Source organism: Panthera tigris, chromosome B2 (assembly GCF_018350195.1).
Source record: "Panthera tigris isolate Pti1 chromosome B2, P.tigris_Pti1_mat1.1, whole genome shotgun sequence".
Lineage (NCBI taxonomy): Eukaryota > Metazoa > Chordata > Mammalia > Carnivora > Felidae > Panthera > Panthera tigris.
This window is the reverse complement of record NC_056664.1, coordinates 96803671-96823824: the sequence shown is the minus strand read 5'-3', so window position 1 is coordinate 96823824 and position 20154 is coordinate 96803671. Positions and strand designations below refer to the sequence as shown.

The window sequence follows — 20154 nt, the reverse complement described above, 5'->3', positions numbered from 1 at the left end:
CTGGAAGTATAATGGCAGAGATGAAAGGGAAGGCATTAAAAAAAAAAAAAAAAAAAAAAAGACTGGGCTACCCTTGAATTGCACAAAGATGTGCACAGAGCAGATTGGAAAATGGCAATCTTACCCTTTTTAAATCTTAAAACTTATGTATTTATTTTTTTTGAACAGGCAATATATTCACACAGTATAAATTCAAAAGTTATGGTGATGTCTCTTTCCCACAATTGCTCCTCACCCACTCAGTTCTCTTTTCCCAAGACAACTACTACTAGAAGAAAATCTTTAGGAGTATTTCAACCATGCCTTTCCCTAAAAATAGCAGCATACTGTATACACTATTCTGCTTCTTTTTGTCATTGTTTGTTTTTTACCCATCAGGCTACTTTGGAGACCATTTCAATTTGTGCAATGAGCGTCCTCATCTTTTTTATGGCTGTGTAATATTCCGCTGAATGGATGTACCATATTTCCTTAACCAGTCCCCAACTGATGGACATTTAGATTGCTTTCAATCTATTATAAGCAGTGTTGCAAAGAATAACTGTATACATATGTCATTTTGCACATGTGCAAGTGTACCTTAGGGAAAAGTCCTACAGAGGAATTGCTGTATACAAGGACATATGTCTTTGTAATTTTGATAATAATGTCAAACTGCCCTCTCTTCCAGAGGGATTGCAGCAACTTACACTTCCACAGCAATGCATCAGAGCACTGGTTGTCCCACGAGTGGCGAGTCTCTTCCAGAAGAGAGGGCATAAAGGTGTTCCCTGCACCTTCAGTCTAGGTGTGTGGGCAGGACTCCAAAAGGATCTTGTTCCCATTTTTAATAACACAGAAAAATGCTCATTATATGGTACTAAAGGAACAAAACAAGATACAAATCTCAACCGTGTAAAAATTTGAGTGTGTGTAGAAAAAGAATGGAAAGATAGGATTAAAATATTGACAGTATTTATGGGTGCCTGGGTGGCTCAGTCAGTTAAGCGTCGGACTTCAGCTCAGGTCATGATCTCACAGTTCATGAGTTCGAGCCCCCCCCCCCCCCCGCCGCCCCTTGGGCTCTGTGGTGACAGCTCAGAGCCTGGAGCCTGCTGCAGCTTCTTTGTCTCTCTCTATCTCTCTGCATCTCCCTCACTCATGCTCTGTCTCTCAAAAATAAAATAAACATTAAAACATTTAAAATATTGATAGTATTTAAAGTCTTTGTACTTTTCTATAATTAGCTCTGGTTCTGTTTATAATCAGAAACAATGCTAAAGTCACTGCTGCTATTGTCCTTGGGTTAGGAATCTCATTCCCTTGTAAGATATCTCAGCAGAGTCCCCTTTCAGTAAAGCTCTCCTTTCTTTTGTTTCTTTTTCTTTTTTTTTTAATTAAAAAAATTTTTAATTTACATACAAATTAGTTAGCATATAGTGCAACAGTGATTTCAGGAGTAGATTCCTTAGTGCCCCTTACCCATTTAGCCCATTCCCCCCACAACCTCTCCAGTAACCCTCTGTTTGTTCTCCATATTTAAAAGTCTCTTCTGTTTTGTCCCCTTCCCTGTTTTTATATTATTTTTGTTTCCTTTCCCTTATGTTCATCTGTTTTGTCTCTTAAAGTCCTCATATGAGTGAAGTCATATGATATTTGTCTTTCTCTGACTGACTAATTTGGCTTAGCATAAAACCCTCCAGTTCCATCCACATAGTTGCAAATGGCAAGATTTCATTCTTTTTGATTGCCAAATAATACTCCATTGTATATGTATACCACATCTTCTTTATTCATTCATCCATTTATGGACATTGGGTTCTTTCCATACTTGGGCTATTGTTGATAGTGCTGCTATAAACATTGGAGTGCATGTGTCCCTTTGAAACAGGACACCTGTATCCCTTGGATAAATGCCTAGTAGTGCAATTGCTGGGTCATTCCTAGGGTAGTTCTATTTTTAGTTTTTTGAGGAACCTCCATCCTGTTTTCCAGAGTGGCTGCACCAACTTGCATTCCCAAATAAAGTTCTCCTTTAAAGGAGCTTCCAACTTAGTTCCATTTTAGGCTGAACACCTACCTCCTCTTCCCTCAGTGTCTCCTCTGCTTGGCCAGAGATGCCAGGGGACCAGAGCAGCAGATACAACTCATCTGCATAGTGTGGCAAATCCACCAATGCTAAAATTCCAACAGGTATATGTCTTACTTAAAAAAAAAAATTGTTCTGATTTGTCAATTTCGCTGATCACAGTGGGGTTTCATCTTGCTTTTCGGCTTTTCCACCACCTTGGTTTCCGTTTTTCACGGAGATCATTAACATATCTCTGAACACCCAAAGACCCTTCCTATCCAGAAAAAGATCTGCCCTTTTGCCCACAGGCTTTGGGTCTCCCTCTCCGGCCCCCCCTCCCCCCAGCCTGGGCAGGAGCATTTCCTGAGGGAGGTGACTCAGAGGTATCAGAGAGCCCCTGGCCCTGTCCTGCACTTGCCCTGCATAAAGGCTGGTAGCTGTTGCAATTTTCTCTCTAAACCCCACTCCTTTTGTTGACTTGCAGAGGCTTGCATTCCAAAAAAGGTAATTTGAAAGTGCTGCTGAATTTAGATGCATTTTGCTAATTTGTTTTTATTATGCATAGAAATATTGGTATAAAAGGTGTTTCAATTATTTTCTGAGGGAGGGACCTATGCATTCTCTGCAGCCACAAAGCTTTTAAATGGAGTTATTTTTCTCGGCTTATAATCGTTCTCCCTTTTAAGTACCCCAGCAGAAAAAGTAAGTTTACTGCTCCTCGCACAATGGGCCTCTTCACTTTTTAGGTTTGGGAGACCTGGGTGACCTACGAAAGTTAATTAGAAGGGTAACAAAGACGAAGACGGAGTCGAATCCATCGCCTCTCCTTCAGCCAAAGATGTCATCCATTAATTAGGGAAATCGTTAAGGTGGCCTTTATAGAATCCATAGAAAATCTGCCGTTGGCGGTCGACAGTTTTGATCAGATTTTCCTCTCCCCAATAATACTATGCTTAATAGTACGAAAAGCAGAGGGCTGGGGTGGGGAGAGGGGAGAGAGGAGGGGGTGGGAAGGATGTGTTTCAGCAACATTACAGTTAACCAGCCTCTGATTGTGACGGCTTTGATTCTCAGGCTGCCCCGCATACTTGCTCCATGATGTAATCCTTATTGAACCTGGAAGCCGGGCGAGCGGGAGGGAGGCGGGCGAAGCAGCCGCAGGAGGCCCTGGGAGTTCGGAGCGCGGCCCCGGGTGGCCCGCGCGGGCCGGACGCTCTCTCTGCAGCGCGGGCTCTGCGGCGACCCCGCAGGCCGAGGGCGAGGGCGGGCAGGGGAGCTGGGTGGCAGCTCCCGGAGGGGGCGACTGTCCGACCCTGGTGGGCGGCCCGGCCTCTTCTCGTTGGCTGCAGGAGGAAGATTTCTCCCTGTCTTCCTCCCTTCCCGGGCGTTGCTTCTCTGCCACCAGAACCCCAGCTCAACTAAGCAAAACCTTCACTAGGTCTTTGCCATCTTGAGAACCACGGGGCTTTTCGGAAGCGTGGGTACTGGTTGGCGGTTGGCGGTTGCCTAGACCTGATCTCTCTGCCATCCCGTTTCGTGCCTCCTGTAATGTATGTGAACCCGGAACTTCTGATTAAGACAGTAAAACCTTCAGGGGTTTTGTTTTGGTACTACATATTTAAAGATGGTGTGAGTTCTCAATGTGGGATGCCTTTGTTTTTTAATGTGGAACTTTTTTTTTTTACACCATTTAAACCATGTTGAAGTGTAGAGTTCCGTGGCATTCAGTACATTCACATTGTTGTACGACTATCACTACGGTCCATCTTCCCAAACTGAGACTCTGTTTGCATCGAGGGGGGCTTGGCAAGGTTGGTTCCACGGTTTTTCAAGTTATCAGTAATTCTCTTGAAGAGATTAGCATCTTTTAAGGAGTGGAGAGTTTTTGCATAGTTCTCCTTCATGACAAAACCCGGAGCAAGATAACGTAGCCCTTGTTTCCTGTTCAAAACATTTCTGTGTACTTTTACTCTTTCTGGATTGACATTGAGCAAATACTGTATGAAATCTCACCCAGTGAATTGCCATTTTGGTTTGCCTTATTTACCCCATGGTAGAGTGAGGAAGAATTTCTGTCCCTCAGAGAAGAGCAAAGTGTCACTCCCCGCTCTTAGCATTAGGAGGAAAGGACCAGAACTACTATCTAAATATACAGAATCCTATCTGATGACTCCACCCGCACCTAGGCCTTAGTCTCTTCTTCAGCTAGGGTGGAGAGGAGTGTTTCTCCCCCGTCATTCTCCCAGCCTCTTCCTCCTCCCCAGGCCACAGGAAGCCAATCTCCAGGACCCAGACCGGGCGGGGCACAGGGACAGCAGTGGTCGACCGAGGCCCTGCCAGCAGGTCCTTTGGTCAAGTCACCCCTCCTTTTCTGGCTGTGGGCACAGCCCTGGGGAAAATGAAGGGTGGCGTGCCCCCCAACCCAGACGAAAAAGCAGTAATTATGAAAAATCAGCTAAATGATAAAAAGTGCACGGAATCAAAAGCACATAAATTACAAACCATAAGCCATATCAGTTTTACCATGTGTGTACTTAGCACCTATATTGTCAGATTGCTTTGCTATTACAGCTAGCAGTGAAAAAAGGGCCCTCAACTAACTGGATGAAGAGACTCTTAGTTGATAGTTGGTAGTAGCTGTGGGGTGAGTCACAGAAAGCACTCCTCAGTGGCTTCTCTGCCCCACTAAGTTTGCTTGCAGAAGTCCCTCATCTGGCCACCTTGACTGCATGTTAGAGTGCCCCAGGAGCTTTTAAAACTCCCAAGAGCTGCACCTCAGAGCAGCTACATAAGAATTTTGGGGGTGGGACCAGAGTATGGGATGTTTTTAAAGTTCCCCAGGGCATTTCAATGTGTACTTACAAATCTAGGGTGATTTATGAGGTTGAGAACTGTGATGCTTTATTATATGTGTCAACTTGACTGGGTCACAGCATGCCCAGACATTTGGTCAAACATTATTCTGGATGTATCTGTGAGGTGAACATTTGAACTGGTAGACTGAGTAAAGCAGATTGCCCTCCCTAATGTGGAGCTCATAATTCAGTTGAAGGCCTGAATAAAATTTAAAAAGCTGAGTAAGAGGGAACTCCTCTCGCCTGATTGCCTCTGAGCTGAGGACATCAGTTTTTTCCTGCCTTTGGACTTAATCTGAAACATTGGGCTTAATCTGAAACATCGATTCTTCTTGGATCTTGAGTGCACCAGTAGTTGGCCCAGAACTACAGCACTGACTCTTCTGTATCCAGCTTGCTGACTGAACCTCTTGGGACTTGTCAGCCTCCATGATCGTTTGAACCAATTCCTTATAATAAATCTCTGTATAGGTACATGTCTTATGGGTTCTGATTGCTTGGAGGACCCTGACAGATACAGATTTTGGTACCATGAAGTGGGGTGCTGCTGTAATAAATACTTAAAAATGGGGAAGCAGCTGTGGAACTAGGGAATGAGTGGAGGCTGGAGGAGTTTGAGGTGCATGCTATAAAGACGGATGTTAAAGGCAGTGAAGGCTCAGAAAGAAAGAGAACTGGAGAGAAAACTTCCATCTTCTTAGGGAACACAACAATGATCATGAACAGAATGTTGGTAGAGATATGGATGTCAAAGGCCATTCTGGTGAAGTCTCAAGTAGAAATGAGGAATGGATTGTAGGAAACTGGAGGAAGATGATCCTTTACATCTTTACAAAGTGGCAAAGAACTTGGCTCAACTGTGTTAAATAGTGTTAAATACTGTTCTGTGGAAGGTTGAACTTGTGAGTGATGAAATCAGATATTTAGCAGAGGGGATTTCTGAGCAAAGTACTAAAAGGTAAAAGGAGAGAAATTTGTTGAAGAAGGAATCCTTAAGCAAAAATAAAACCAGAACTTAAAGATTTGGAAAATTCTCAGCCTACCCACACTGCAAAAATGAAGATGGTGTTCTGAAAAGAACCCAAAGGGAATGGCTAAGCAACCCTTTGATAAGGAGATTAATGTGGTGTGAACCATGGATCTAATCAGCCATCTCAGCAGAAACCAGAAACAGAGATGGGATTATGCCATCAGAAACACTGACAGCTTCTAGAAACTGAGAATGAAGGAAGGCTGCTAATATGGGTTATCCTTCAAGAAAAGGGAAGAATAATCCTGAAGGTGATTTATAGATCACTAGGGCTACTATTCCCACCCCAGACCCAGGAGCAAGGCTATTTCCTCTTTGGTTTCAGAGGGCAGAGTCCTTGAAAAGAGCCATGATGGGGGCCCTCAGCAGAGAGCTGATGGGGTGGGGCTGCCTGCAGAGTCTTGAGGGTGACACTGTCACCCCAGTGACCCTGGAGGGCAGTGCATCAAGCCAAAGAGGATTATTCTTAAACCTTAAGAGCTAATGGAATTTGTCTTGCTAGGTTTTAGACTTACTTGGGATTCATCACCCATTCCTTCTTTCCTGGTTCTTTCTTTTGGAATGAGAATGTCTGTTCTATGCCTGTCCCACCGGCCATTGTATTTTGAGATCACATAACTTGTCTGGTTTCACAGGTTTACATCTGGAGAGGAATTCTGCCTCAGGATGAATCAAACCTCCTCAAGTGTCACTCATATCTGATTTAGATGCTATTTGGATGACACTTTGGACTTTAGACTTTAGAGTTGATGCTGGAATGAGTTAAGACTTTGGGGGGGGGGGTGCTGTTGGAATGGAGTGCATGTATTTGCATGTGAGAAGGACATGAATTTTGGGGGGCCAAGGGTGGAATGTTATGGACTAAATGTTTGTGTTCTCCCCCCTCTAATTCATATGTTGATGCCCTAACCCCTAATGTGACTATATTTGGAGATAGAGCCTGTGAAGGGGTAATAAAATTTAAATGAGTTCATGAAGGTAGATCCCTAATCCAGTGGGGGTGGTGCCCTTATAAAAAGAGGAGGACAGACCAGAGCTTTCTCTTCCTCATGTGAGGACACAGAGAGAAGGCAGTCATTTGTAAGCCAAGAAGAGAGCTCTCACCAGAAACTAAACTGACCAGCACTTTTAACTTGGGCTTCCCAACTTCCACAACTATGAGAAAACTAATTTCTATTATTTAAGCTACACAGTCTATGGCATTTTGTTATGGCAGCTGGAGCAGATTAACACAAGAACCATATAAAAGAGATAGCAATTATTGCAACAGCTCATATCCCCTTCTAAAATTGTCTGCTGTGGGATGCCTGGCTGGTTCAGCAGGTAGAGTATGCAACTCTTGATCTTGGAGTCATGAGTTGAGTCCCACATTGGATGTAGAGATTACTTTAAAAATAAAATAAAATAAAACTGTCCACCTTGGCCTGCCCTATGGGCCCCATGCTCCTGTGTCCTCTGCTTACTGACCAGGGGTGAGCACATGACCCAGGACACTCCATTCTTGGGCTCCTGAAACAGTTCTGGCATAAAACTCACAAACCAGGGCACCTGGGTGCCTCAGTCAGTTAAACATCTGACTTCAGTTCAGATCATGATCTCATGGTTCATGAGTTTGAGTCCTGCCTTGGGCTCTGTGTCGACAGCTCAGAGCCAGGAGCCTCCTTCAGATTCTGTGTCTCCCTCTCTCTCTGCCCTTGCCCTGCTCATGCTCTGTCTCTCTCTCTGTCTCTCAAAAAATAAATAATTATTAAAAAATATTTTAAAAACCCACAAACCAGAGCTTTTTTTTGGTTCATAAGATCTTTTGAATTCTCTGGGTATAACTTTTTTTTTTTAATGTTTATTCATTTTTGAGAGAGAGAGACAAACAGAGCATGCATGGGGGAGGGGCAGAGAGAGAGGGAGACACAGAATCTGAAGCAGGCTCCAGGCCCTGAGCTGTCAGCACAGAGCCCCACGTGGGGGCTTGAACCCACGAACCGTGAGGTCATGAACTGAGCTGAAGTCCGAGCTTAACTGACTGAGACATCTCTGGGTATAACTTGTAATTCTCTGGGGATTACTCAAGTTAGGATGAGTTAGCTTGGTCAGATAATCTTAATACCTACCCAAGAAACTTGTAACAGTAATTTTGAAGCTTGGAGAATGTTCCAAAAAGGAACCTAAGAAGAATATGGCAGTTAGGACCTTTCAGAAGCAAAGGTCACTGTGGGAGTGTAGGCCACCTGTGAGGGCGAGTGGCTAAGAAGTAGGTGAGCTTGGGGAGATTGAAGGATGCTAGACAAACTTGGCTGGTGTGGCAGTTTCCCCCAGGACTTGTGACCAGACAGATTCTCCATCCTTTCCCATCCAATTCATCTTGAGGGCAGCCTTTCTCACAACTGTCCTAAGCTAAGTAAATTTGATTTTAAGGACAAAAGACCCATTCAAACTTATGTGTAGGGGAGGGCTGGTGGTTATTGGATGGATACAGGAAAAGTATAGCTGGACTTCTTGGGGAAACTGCTGCTACTCCTTACTCATTCTGTCTCTGTTTCTCTCTGAGGCCCTGTGGCTTCTTGTGCTAGGACCAAGGAAGGTTGGCCTACCACCAAGGAAGCCAAGGGCCTTCCAGCCCCAGGAAGGTTGGCCTACCACCCTCTCTGTCACCACAGGTGGGATGTGCCTGGCAGGCAGTGTAAATCATCAGCTGCGGAAATGCATGCTGAACGTTTCTATTCAGATTGTTAGAAATATCCAAAAGTGCCTTATTTTTTTCTGTTTTAAATCTTATATGATTACATTTAAATCTGGACTAATGGGTAGATTGGGGAGTGAAGTATTCTTGACTCATTTTCTGATAAAACCTTTGTGTTAACCAGAAAATGCTTGTATTAAAAAAAAAAATCTCACTGGAAGGGGTTTCTTTTTCTTTTTTTTTAAATTTTTTTATTTGACACAGAGAGAGAGAGAGCGAAAGAGAGTGAGCAGGGGGTAGGGGCAGAGGGAGAGAGAGAGAGAATCCTGAGCAGGTTCCATGTGCTTAGCCCGGAGCTGGATGTGGGGCTCCATCCCACAACCCTGGGATCATGACCTGAGCTGAAATCAGTGGTCAGACTCTCAACTGACTGAGCCACCCAGGTACCGCCTCCCCCCATCTTAACCATTTTTAAGTGTACAGTTCAATACACTTTGATGTGCAACCAATCTCCAGAACTTTTTCTTCGTGTAACCCCGAAACTCTATACCCATTAAATGACAACCTTAAAAAAAAAGCTGCTCTTGGGGTACCTGGATGGATCAGTTAAATGTCCGACTCCTGATTTCAGCTCAGGTCATAATCTCACCATTAGTGAGAATCACGCTGTTAGCATGGAGCCTGCCTGGGACTCTCTCTGTTCCTCCCTGGCTTGTGCATGCTCTCTCTCTCTCAAAATAAGTAAATAAACTTAAAAAAAATGTTTACTTTCCTTGTAAGATAGTGACAATATTTGTTCTCTTGGTGACATGTGAGTCATGAGTTTATTTATTTATTTATTTATTTATTTTTTTTCAACGTTTTTTATTTTATTTTTGGGACAGAGAGAGACAGAGCATGAACGGGGGAGGGGCAGAGAGAGAGGGAGACACAGAATCGGAAACAGGCTCCAGGCTCCGAGCCATCAGCCCAGAGCCTGACGCGGGGCTCGAACTCACGGACCGCGAGATCGTGACCTGGCTGAAGTCGGACGCTTAACCGACTGCGCCACCCAGGCGCCCCAAGTCATGAGTTTAAATAGCAGTTCCCAAAGAAGAGATCCTAGGGAGAAGTGGACACAGTACTGTGTTTAAAGGGTCAGAACACCCCACTGCATCCCAGCTATATCATCAAGGAACCTCAGGAACATCACCAAGTTTCTCTGAGCCCTACTTTCCACGTATGAGAAAGAGAAAATGAAGGTGGTAATACTTGTCTTTTCTTTTTATCTCAGGGGGAATTACTTTGAGTTTATACATGAAATTAATTAGTAAATTAAAGGCATAAGTTATTATTTCAGTCTTTGGTATATAAGATTTGCTCTATAAAGGTTGAATGACTTCTATGATGTGAACAGTCCCCATGTGTGAGGTATAGAAACTGGGCTGAATCTGGGCAAATCCTGATCACATTCTGAAAAAATATGACTAGTTTTTTTTTTAATATACTAACTTCCTCATAGGAGCTAGTTCTATTAGCTTCCTCTTGCACAAAGTGAAATGTAGGGCACTTCACATCTATTAGAATGGCCAGAATCACAAAGAAATAATGAGTGTTGGTGAGGATGTGGAGAAAAATGAACCCTGGTGTACTGCTACATTTCACCGTTGATGTAATGTAAATTGGCATGGCCACTGTGGAAAACAGTATGGAAGTTCCTCAAAAGATTGAAAACAGAAATGCTGTATGATCCAGTAATTCCACTACTGGGTTTTTACCTAAAGAAAAAGAGAATACTCATTTGAAAAGATATATGCAGCTTTATGTTTATTGCAGCATTATTTACAATAGCCAGGATATGGAAGCAACCCAAGTATCCCTCGATAGATGAATGGATAGAGAAGATACACACACATACACATACGTACCATGGAACACACACACACACACACACACACATACATACATACATACATACATACAGTGGAGTATGTATACACACACACACACACACACACACACACACACACACACACGGTGGAATATTACGCAGCCATAAAAGAGGATGAGATCTTGCCATTTGTGACCATATGGATGGACCTCAAGGGTATTATGCTAAGTGAAATAACTCAGAGAAAGACAAATACCATGTGATTTCACTTACGTATAGAATGTAAAAAACAAAAAAAATGAATAAACAAACAAAAAGCAGAATCAGACCAATAAATACAGAGAACAAACTGATGGTTGCCAGAGGGGAGAGGGTAGAGATGGGCAAAATGGGTAAAGGGGAGTGGGAGATACAGGCTTCCCATTATGCAATGAGAAAGTCACAGGAATAAAAGGCACAGCATTGGAATATAGTCAGTGATATTGTAATATGGTTGTATGGTGACAGATGGTAGCTACACTTGTGGTGAGCACAGCATAATGTACAGAGATGTTGAACCACTGTGTTGTACACCTGAAACTAACGTGACATTGTGTGTCAACTGTATTCAAATTAAAAAAAGGTGAGATGTAAAAAAAAAAAAAATGAGGTAAATTGAGAGTTCCATTCACTGAGTTCAGGTTTACTGTATAAGAAAGGCATTAATAATATATTTTTAAGACTTACTCAACAAATATTAACTAAAGACCCTGGGAATATAATGTTGAGCAGAAACAGACATAGAGCTGCCCCTATGGAGCTGATGATCTGGTACTCAGAACACCATCACACGTACAAAAGGCACTGGGACAATCTCCACCTCCCCTGACCAGTTTTCTCAGTTTCTGCAAATGTTACTTTTGACCAGGACCTAGGAGGAGGTGGAGGAAGCAGATCAAACACCAAGGTCCTGCGGTCCAGAAGACGACTAGGGTCTGAACATCAACCCCACCTAAAGATTTTTAGATCACTGCCCTTAGCTGGGGGATTGGGGAGGGGGAAGATTTTTCTCACCCTCAGTGACTCTGGAGATAATAGTATCCAAATGCCATGTCTTGGCTTAAATTCAATTTGACAATAGCTAACACTTCTGGAGAGCCTCTTAAAGGTCAGGCACTGTGCTGACCCTTTCCAGGTTTTGTCTTTAATCCTCATACCAATCTTGCAAGGTAGATACTATTATCATCCTCAATTTGCTTATGAGGAAACTACAGCTGTAGAGGACACAGCCAAGGTCAAAACAGGTGGTTACTAGACCTGTTCTATCTACCTGAGTACCTTTCCTCTTCCTGCCAAACCATGCAAGAACTTTACTTTTTGTCTAAACAGAATAATGGGAAACTTGTGTTTCTATCCTTTGCCACAATAGAGGAAAAGTACACGTTTTTCAACATATAAAAGGATAACTGTAACATATTATTTGAGCAATTACAATGTGCCAGACATGATTCTAAGGTTTTTACATGTATTAATTCATTTAATCCTCACGAACCCATGATGTGGTTACTCTTGGTATGTAGTATTGTTTATCTATTATTTATAGATGAGGAATTGAGACACAGAGAGGTTAAGGAATCCATCCAAGGAGACTCAGCTTGTGTATGGCAGAGGCAGAGGCAGAGTTTAGGCCCAAGTTGCCTGGGTCCAGATCTTATATTTTGTCATTTTATCCAAAAGCAACACACTATTTTCAACATCTTTTGCAGTTATCTTAAGTTGGTGAAATAAAGATCACAAGCAAGAGAGGGAATCCTCTGTTTTTACTCCCATCCCCAAGAGCAGAAGACCCAATTCCATCCATGATCTGTTGAATGTTTCCCTCTATCACTCTGTCCCTCTATCATTGTACAGTGTGTAGCCTGTGTAACTGTCTGCACCAGCCCTGAATTCCATCGACCATGAAATGTCACATGACACCAAAAAAAAAAAAGCACCATGTATTCTAAATTTGAGCTTTCTGTCTAGTTTATGTTCCCAAATGTGTAACATTTCCCATAAATATGAGAGTTCTCTCAAAGGGTTAGCAACACTCCTTGAGAAGAGGAACTGAAGAATCCTAGGAGCATTCTCTTTACCAGATCAGGCAAGTGACTGAAAAGTCAAAAATAAATTTTACAAAAAATGTTGGGTTTTGGATCCCAGTCCCACTGACTGGCCATCTGAGTAAACTGGGCGGTGGTATCACTGATTGGGCACCAACCTCACTGGCTCAGCTCAGGTCAAGGCAGAGGCAGAAGGCAGCAGGAAATGTTGGGGCATCCTGGCTAATTCTAACCTCATTCTACTAAGAACAGTCTCCCTCTTTCTGCATCACAGAGACACACATGAGAGATCTCTGAAGCAAGCTGCTATCCTCAGATATAAACCTAGTTTGTGGCTAGGAACCATTAAGGATGCACGATAACTGCTAATTAAACGAATTAGGTACGTAATATATAATTACCAGTGTTCTACATTCCCCCGTCTTTGCTACACCACAGGAAAAAGTTTCCCTGGCACTTGGTTTGTAGAAGCAAAAACCAAAATTAAATTAAGAGGTCACACACCAGTAGCAAAGACAGAATCAGGAAAACATTTTTCTAATCAGAAACTGCAAAGAAATTGGGGCTTCTATATAATAGCAAAATTAGGGTTTGGATGGTGGTATTCTTATTCTTTCAACCAACTTTTCACAAATATTTTCTGGAACAGGCCCAAGGACCGAATCCTAATTTAGCCCATTCTTTTTCAGATGTAATTGAATTCTCTTGTTTAGGTTTCTGCCTCCCCCACCTTCCATCCCATGGCAAGGAGAGCACCGCTCAGCTCGCATGCAGCACCGGTACCCGGTACCCTCCGTAGACCGCTTCTGGATGGATGTGTCTTCTCCAGGGATTGGAGGCTCCTCCTCCCTTCGCCACAGCTACTATCTTCCCCCACCCCAGGGAAATTCTTCTCTACCCTTCGCTTCCTTGGTGCTGCTTCCCAATTTCCCCATCCACTGCTCCGCACCTCCCAGCTGCCAAAGTGACTCTCCTCTGAGAACACACAACTCTATCTGGGCAGGAGCTCATCTGAAAAACATCCTCTGGGAGGAGTCCAGTGCAAAAAAAATATTCAGGCCTAGAATCCTTGACTGAAATCACTTATGGTTGCAAGAGCTGACAATGAGCCCAAGCAACATGCATTCCTTGTAGCTGAGGGATTCATGCATCAGAAGAGGAAAGATAGCTTTTGTTGTTATCTGGGGCCCGGGGAGAGAAGATTTAGCAGTACACTTATCGGGTTGGTGTGAAAAGTCTCTAAGGACAAATTCATTCCCACGTTAGCTCCGATGACGGCAGGCCCCTCATTTGGCATATACTTAGCCTGCAGACACGAAAGCCATCTCCACAGGGAAGATGTGAGTTGCCAAACGATTCCCACCACCCGCCTGGACTACCCCTCGTGTTCCTGGAGTTCTCCCTGGCAGGTTGGCTGGCTGGCTTGCTTCAGAGCTTTACAGATATTAGCTTCTATGCCTGCTCCTTGAGGTTAAAAAATGTTCAGATGAAAGCACAACAGGTAAAGATAAGACGCCCAAGTTTCTCTCCTTTCTGTTCTTAAATGGACTTAAGAGGCAGTTTGGTTCTTTATTTTATTTGGATGTAGAAACTTAAAAAGACTTCCCCTTTCTCTTAGGAGATTCTTTCCCCACTATGTTTGGCAGAGGCTAACTACGATGGTTTGGAACACAAACACAGACATACACTCACACGCAAGCAGACACCCCCCAGCATGCTGGCAGTCTCTGCTCTAGTACTCACATTTCATCTCCAACACCATGCGGGCCTCCAGGACCAGAACTCCATGGCAACCGGGCAGCAGAGTTTGGTGAGTATCCATGGGGCTGGTGGGCCCTGTCTGCTCTTGCCATGAGTGGGTCTTTGCCTGGGTTAGCAGGAATCAAAGTCTGCATGACTTCTGCCACCGCACCCCGGGGTCCAGCTGCCTCATCTCCAAGTGCAGCCTTCTACAGGCAACAAGGGAATTGGGGCTTCTGCAAAACAGGCTTCTTAGAGCAGGAGCATATAGGGAGCCAAGTGTGAAGGGTGTCAGCAGCGGAGACACGCCCTGGGGGAAGATGTGGAACCAGCTGGGCTCTGAGCCAACCGCTGCGAGATGAGGAGTTCTTCCAAGACCCCGCTTGCTCCAGGACCTTCTTTTGTCATTTTAAAGTGGTGCCTACACCACTGGTCTTGCCCTGACCCCAGGGCACGCACTAAATTTCATTCATTAACGTATTCCCTTACAATCAAGTTATTCTGATACAAATGGTATTGGTTGGTCCTCACAGCCCAAGAAATGAGTAGCATTGTTCCCATTTTATTGACGAAGAACTTATTATTGATGAAGATTTTATTGATGAAGGCTTCAGAGTGATTTAAGTAAGATGTTCCCCAAGGTAAGGCTATTAGTATTAGCAACGAGAAGTCAGGCCTCCTGACTTTACTTTCTTGCCTTTGCACACCTTAGTCAATGGGCAAGCATGTACTGTATTCCTAGCATGGAAATAGCATCGACTAGGTTCTGTTGAGAATTCAGAGACACTGTGACTTGATCCCTACCATCTTGGCACTTGTAAGCTGATTAACTAGAATTAAGAGATGAGGAAGGGCTTGGGGCAACTGGGTGGCTCAGTGGGTTAAGCCTCTGAATTCAGCTTTCCCAGTTTGTGGGTTCAAGTCCCACATCGGGCTCTGTGCTGACAGCTCAGAGCCTGGAGCCTGCTTTGGATTCTGTGTCTCCCTCTCTCTCTGCCCTCCCCTGCTTTCTCTCTCTCTCTCTCTCCTCAAAAATAAATATTTAAAATTTTTTTAAAAGAGATAAGGAAGGGCTGGATGGTATGTATTTAATGAATTATTAGTTCGTTTATGCACTCAGCAAATCGTTCTCAGGCACTATGTGCCAGACACTGGGATAGGAATAGAGGGACACAGAGAGCAAAAGGACACCATCCCTATTCTCAACAAGTTCAATCCAGACAAGAGACCCTCAAAACCATTCAGTGGCTTCCCATTGCTTCTGGGGTACCACCCAAAATCCTTCATGTGGCCCACAAGGCTTTAGGAGATGTGACCTTTGTGCCTCTCTCTAGCCCCACGCTAGGCTTCAAAGAGTTCCTTCATCACGCTATGCCTCTTTCCTTCCTTGGGGTCTTTGCGTCCTGGGATGGCTTCACAGAAGTGTCATTTGAGCAGGGTCTTGAGGAATGCCTAGAAGATTTCCAGGCAGAAAGTGATGTAGGCTGGTAGGATTCCAGGTGGAGGAATTTGAGTAAGGAGGGGACTTGGTGAAGAAGAGTGGCCGGGGAAAGTTTCATAGAAAATGCAAGGTGTTCTTTGTATGTAACTAATAATAACTATCTGTTGAATGGAGCTGGGCTGGGAAGGCTGGGGATGGACAGAGTGTGGCAGGATGGAGAGGAGGGCAGTGAGAGAAGGAACATATAGGCAAAGCCTCAGGAGCTAGGGTTGCCTGAGTATGAGGAAGCGTGGAGAAGCTGTCTCAGAGGTAGGCTGGTGGTGGTGGGGGGGCGGTGATGTGTGGGAGGATGGGTGTTTGATGGGATGGGATGGGATGAAAGATCTGAACTCCAGTTGCAGCTCAGCTATATGCTTTCTGAGCTTGGACAAGTCACTTCTCTGGGCCTCAGAACTTGTGAGGAAGATGGAGCAGGTAATCTCGAAACCTATGCTTTCCAGGAGAAATGTGCTCTTTAACTGTCTGGTGATGACAGTGCTGGCCTGGCGGGGGAGGGGAGGGGGGCGGGGGCAGGGGGGTGGTGGTGCTCCACAGCTCCAGCTTGCAGGGTTGTGGAGAAAGAGGAGGGGCTGAGCACCCTGCCAGGGGAGAGACGAGGGGGTGGCTGCAGCCTGGGACTCATCACTGTCCCACTAGGACCAGATCAAACCCCAGTGGGATTTTCTAAGACAACCTGACTTTTCCTCACTGCTACCCTGATCTCAAGTCTAATGGGGGGGGGGGGGTACTTGGGAGAAGGCTACTGTGGCCAATAAAACTAATGACCAGGTTCAAAGAAGTAAGGAAGGAGGGGAAAGAACTGGAGGGGCTTTTTGGACAGTCCAAATGACAAGACAAGCAACTCACCGTTTTTGTTTTGTTTTGTTTTGTTTTTCTGTAGTGACCCCATTCTGCCCCATGGATGTCACTTTTTCTCTTTCTCTCTCTCTCACTTTCTCTCTCCCTCCTTTTTTGGAGGTTTTGGGGAAGGGAAGCAAGCTGAGGGAGGTGGGAAGAGACTTTTTTTCACATGAGTCCTCAGAATTACAGTTCACAAACTATTCAGTAAACTGACCGGCCTCAACCTCCCCTTCAACGGCCTAATCTAAGGGGTGGATCGATGTGTTTTGTTGCTTGTCAGAAACAATCGCTGAGCGGCCCATTACATTTACAGCACGTCGCCCTTTAATTGGTGTAACACGCTGAGGCCTGAAAGGAGGAGAGGCCCACAAAAGCGCCCGTGAATGAGCCTTGACTCACACAAAAACACTCTGCAGAAGTTCAGAGCTGGCCACTAACAAGGAGGTAGGGAGTTAGTTTGAAAAGGGGGTGAAGTTCAGAAATGTGTCACCTTGAGGAGCCTCCCATCAAAGCAATGGTCGCATTGACAAGCTGCAAAGAAAAAAAGTTAAACCTTCAGGGCTGTGGAGTTGCCTGCTGGATTTATTCTTTTTAAACTTGAGGAGGGGAGTAGGAGAGGGGAGAGCCTTTCTTTTTCTTCTTCTCTTCCCCACCCTTGTCTCTCTGCTCCCTTATTTACTTCAGAGAGCCTTAAAGAAGTCGGTTTGAAAAAACATACCCCCCACCCCCCTGCTAAGATACACTATTAAAAAAAATAAATGTATAAAAAGTCAGGCTGAATGCGGCTGCCTTAGACCGCTGCAGCTGATTTCAACCTCTGTGAGAATAGCGTTTTGTCTCTGCGCTCTCGTTCCCTCCCCCCATTTTCTAAGGCGACTCCCCGAGTCCTGGGGCTGGGAGGCTGCGGCCTAGGCCGGGGCTCAGGGCGGGCCTGGAGGCCGTGCCCGCCGACTCTGGGAGAGCTGGGGCGTGCGCTCGGGTTCCACGGGGCGGAGGGGACTGGTGCGGGCCAGACCAAAGCGTGTGGGCGGCAGGCGGCGCGCCCTCGCGCCTCCAGCTCCGCCAGGTTCGGCTCTAGGCCATCGTGCCCCCGCCCGGGGGAGGAGACCCCACTTTCCCTCCTGCCCAGGACACCTGGGGAATATCCCACCCGTACCTGACGGGTCCCCACGCTTTCGGTTCCTGTTTGCAAAATCGGGCGTCCCTAAAAGAAGAAACTAGCGTGCTCAGTTCCGGGGTGGAGGTGGAGGAGCCAACTCGCACCTTCGGCTCCTCCGCCCCACCGTCACCTGCTCGGTGTTTCTCACGCACCTTTCTCGCTGCTGATGCCCGGATCTACCCAGTGGCCGCGATGGGGTCCACCTCTCTAGACACTTTGCCCAGGCCCCTGCCCCTCGGTGTGTGTAGGGGGGAGGGGGAAGGCTCTCTCTGCCACACCTGCGCCCGGGTTGATGATTGGTTCCCGGGTGCGCGCCGGAGCGCCCGAAGACACCCTACGCGGCTTGCCCCCTCCAGCCTTTGTCTGGTGACGGGGACCCCCGCCCTCGCGCTGCTCCTGTGAACCGGCTGCCCCGTGCGAAGGCGGGGGCGCTTTTCAATGCAGCGCCGCAGCTCCCTCCAGATTTGTAATCCGCCAAAAAGCCGCTGATTGCTGCAATCGTTACTTTTCATTAAAAAAACTTAGAAGCAATTTGGGAGAACCCTTCTCAATGAATACATTTACCCCCGAACGGTCTTTATTCTCCGCCTCCACTTGATGAGTTTCTCTGGCACGAATCCGTTCTTACAGGCACAGAATGGGCAATCCCTTGATCCCCGTCAATTGTCATCCCGAGTCGGGGCCACTTTGACCGCCAATAGTGGGGAAGTCAGAGCTAATCCTCAGAAGGAATCACGGGAAAAGAAAAGCAACAATAACCAAGTCAAGCGTAAAAAATGAAAGAGAAATCTCTATTATCACTCACTACATTTCCCAGCTATGTACTGAAAAAATCAGCTCGCTTGTCATTCGAGTCAGACACCCGCACAAGAATATGGGGTCGTGGTGGGTTGGTAGACTCACACGACGTAAGGAGAGATATTTGAGAGCGAAAGGCCTCTCTTCTGCCTCTGCCAAATCCCCCTCACATCCGCCATAACCATTAAATACAGACTGACTTTATTCTGTATGGGGAGGCCCAGGGGTGGGTGGTGAGGGAGCCCCCAGCTGTGCTCAGATACAAAAAAAATCCCTGGAGAGAGGGATGGGGGCGGGGTGTCGATGCTAAAGCAACGCGCCCTTCGCGGGCACCTCCGGCCCCGGGCCCTGGAGGGCGCGCGGCCTCGACGACTCCGCGCTCGCGCGGGCGCAGGTGCTCGGCGCACGCGCGCATGGGGTCCGTGGGCTGTCGGCCCAGGAAGCTGCTGTCTCCACGCGGTGGGCGGGGGGTGGGGCGTGAGAGGCCCGCGAAGCTTCGGGAGCAGACACAGCGAGACCTGTGAGAGTGTGCAAACACTGCCACTTTCCACGCTGACACCTACAATTATCTGACATAGGCCTTGATTCTTTTATGCCGCAGCCAAGTGAGGGGCAAAGTTAGTTCTAAAGAGGCCGATGTAAAAAGCGGGATGCCGGGCGGGATTCCAGGCGCGGCCGCGGCCTCTCCGGGAGGGGTTGCCCCAGCAGCCGCGCGCTTTTCTTTCCCTCCTTGGGAAGGAACTTTGAGAGCTCCCAGCTCCCCAGCTCCTGTGGATGCGGGATTTCCCCCAGCAGCGGACTGGGAGGGCCGCAAAGGACATGAATCCCAAACCACCTTGAGCAGAAAAAGGGCTGGGGCCTAGGTGTGAACGCGCAGTCCTTGCTCGTCCAGCGGCTACTCTGCGTCCACTTCTCTCATTACGTTAAAGCTTATCTTGGGGTGCCTTTTTGTCCACTTTCACTTCCCCGGGGTGGGTTGAGGGAATCTCCAGCGGCCGAGAGATGAAGCTGCTTTTCCTGATGGTTCGCCCGGCGGAGTGGGAGGGCCAAGTGCTGCAAGAAGGGTGTTCTCCCCTCGCCTCGCCTCGCCTCTTACGGGCCCCCGAGGCACCCCTGCCGCGGGCGATTCCCGCTCCCGCCAACACCTCGCCCCCATTTCCCGCAGCGTCCAATTCACACCTCACCCCTGGGCGCCCAAACCCCGGACGCCTGTAGCACTTTTCCCTCTGGGGAACCTCTCCAGGCTGTCACTCCCCCCCCACCCTTCGCGCCACAAGCACATCACACAGTACATACACAATATCACATGTGTACCCATGAACATGCACTGCAAATCATTTACACGAACGTTATCACTTGTGTACGCACATGCAGTAAAAAGGTTCACGCCGCAGCAAGCTTCTGAAACATATTCAGATTTACACAAGACCTGGACTCACTTGCATACACATATAGTTACACAGGTATGCACACATTCCTGTACATTGAGGCACACAGTGTACATGCACGCACTCCCAACTGCTCTCGCAGTGCGCAAACACGCGCTCTTGGGC

The 20154-nt window shown here is 46.4% G+C and overlaps 1 long non-coding RNA gene across 1 annotated transcript in view; it reads right to left on the bottom strand.

Annotated features, from left to right (window-relative positions):
- LOC122238703 overlaps positions 1–20154 on the bottom strand; it is a 48656-nt gene that overhangs the window by 3185 nt on the left and 25317 nt on the right. The window contains exon 3 of the long non-coding RNA XR_006217780.1: positions 690–813. This is a non-coding gene — a long non-coding RNA (uncharacterized LOC122238703). The remainder of the gene's footprint in view (positions 1–689; positions 814–20154) is intronic.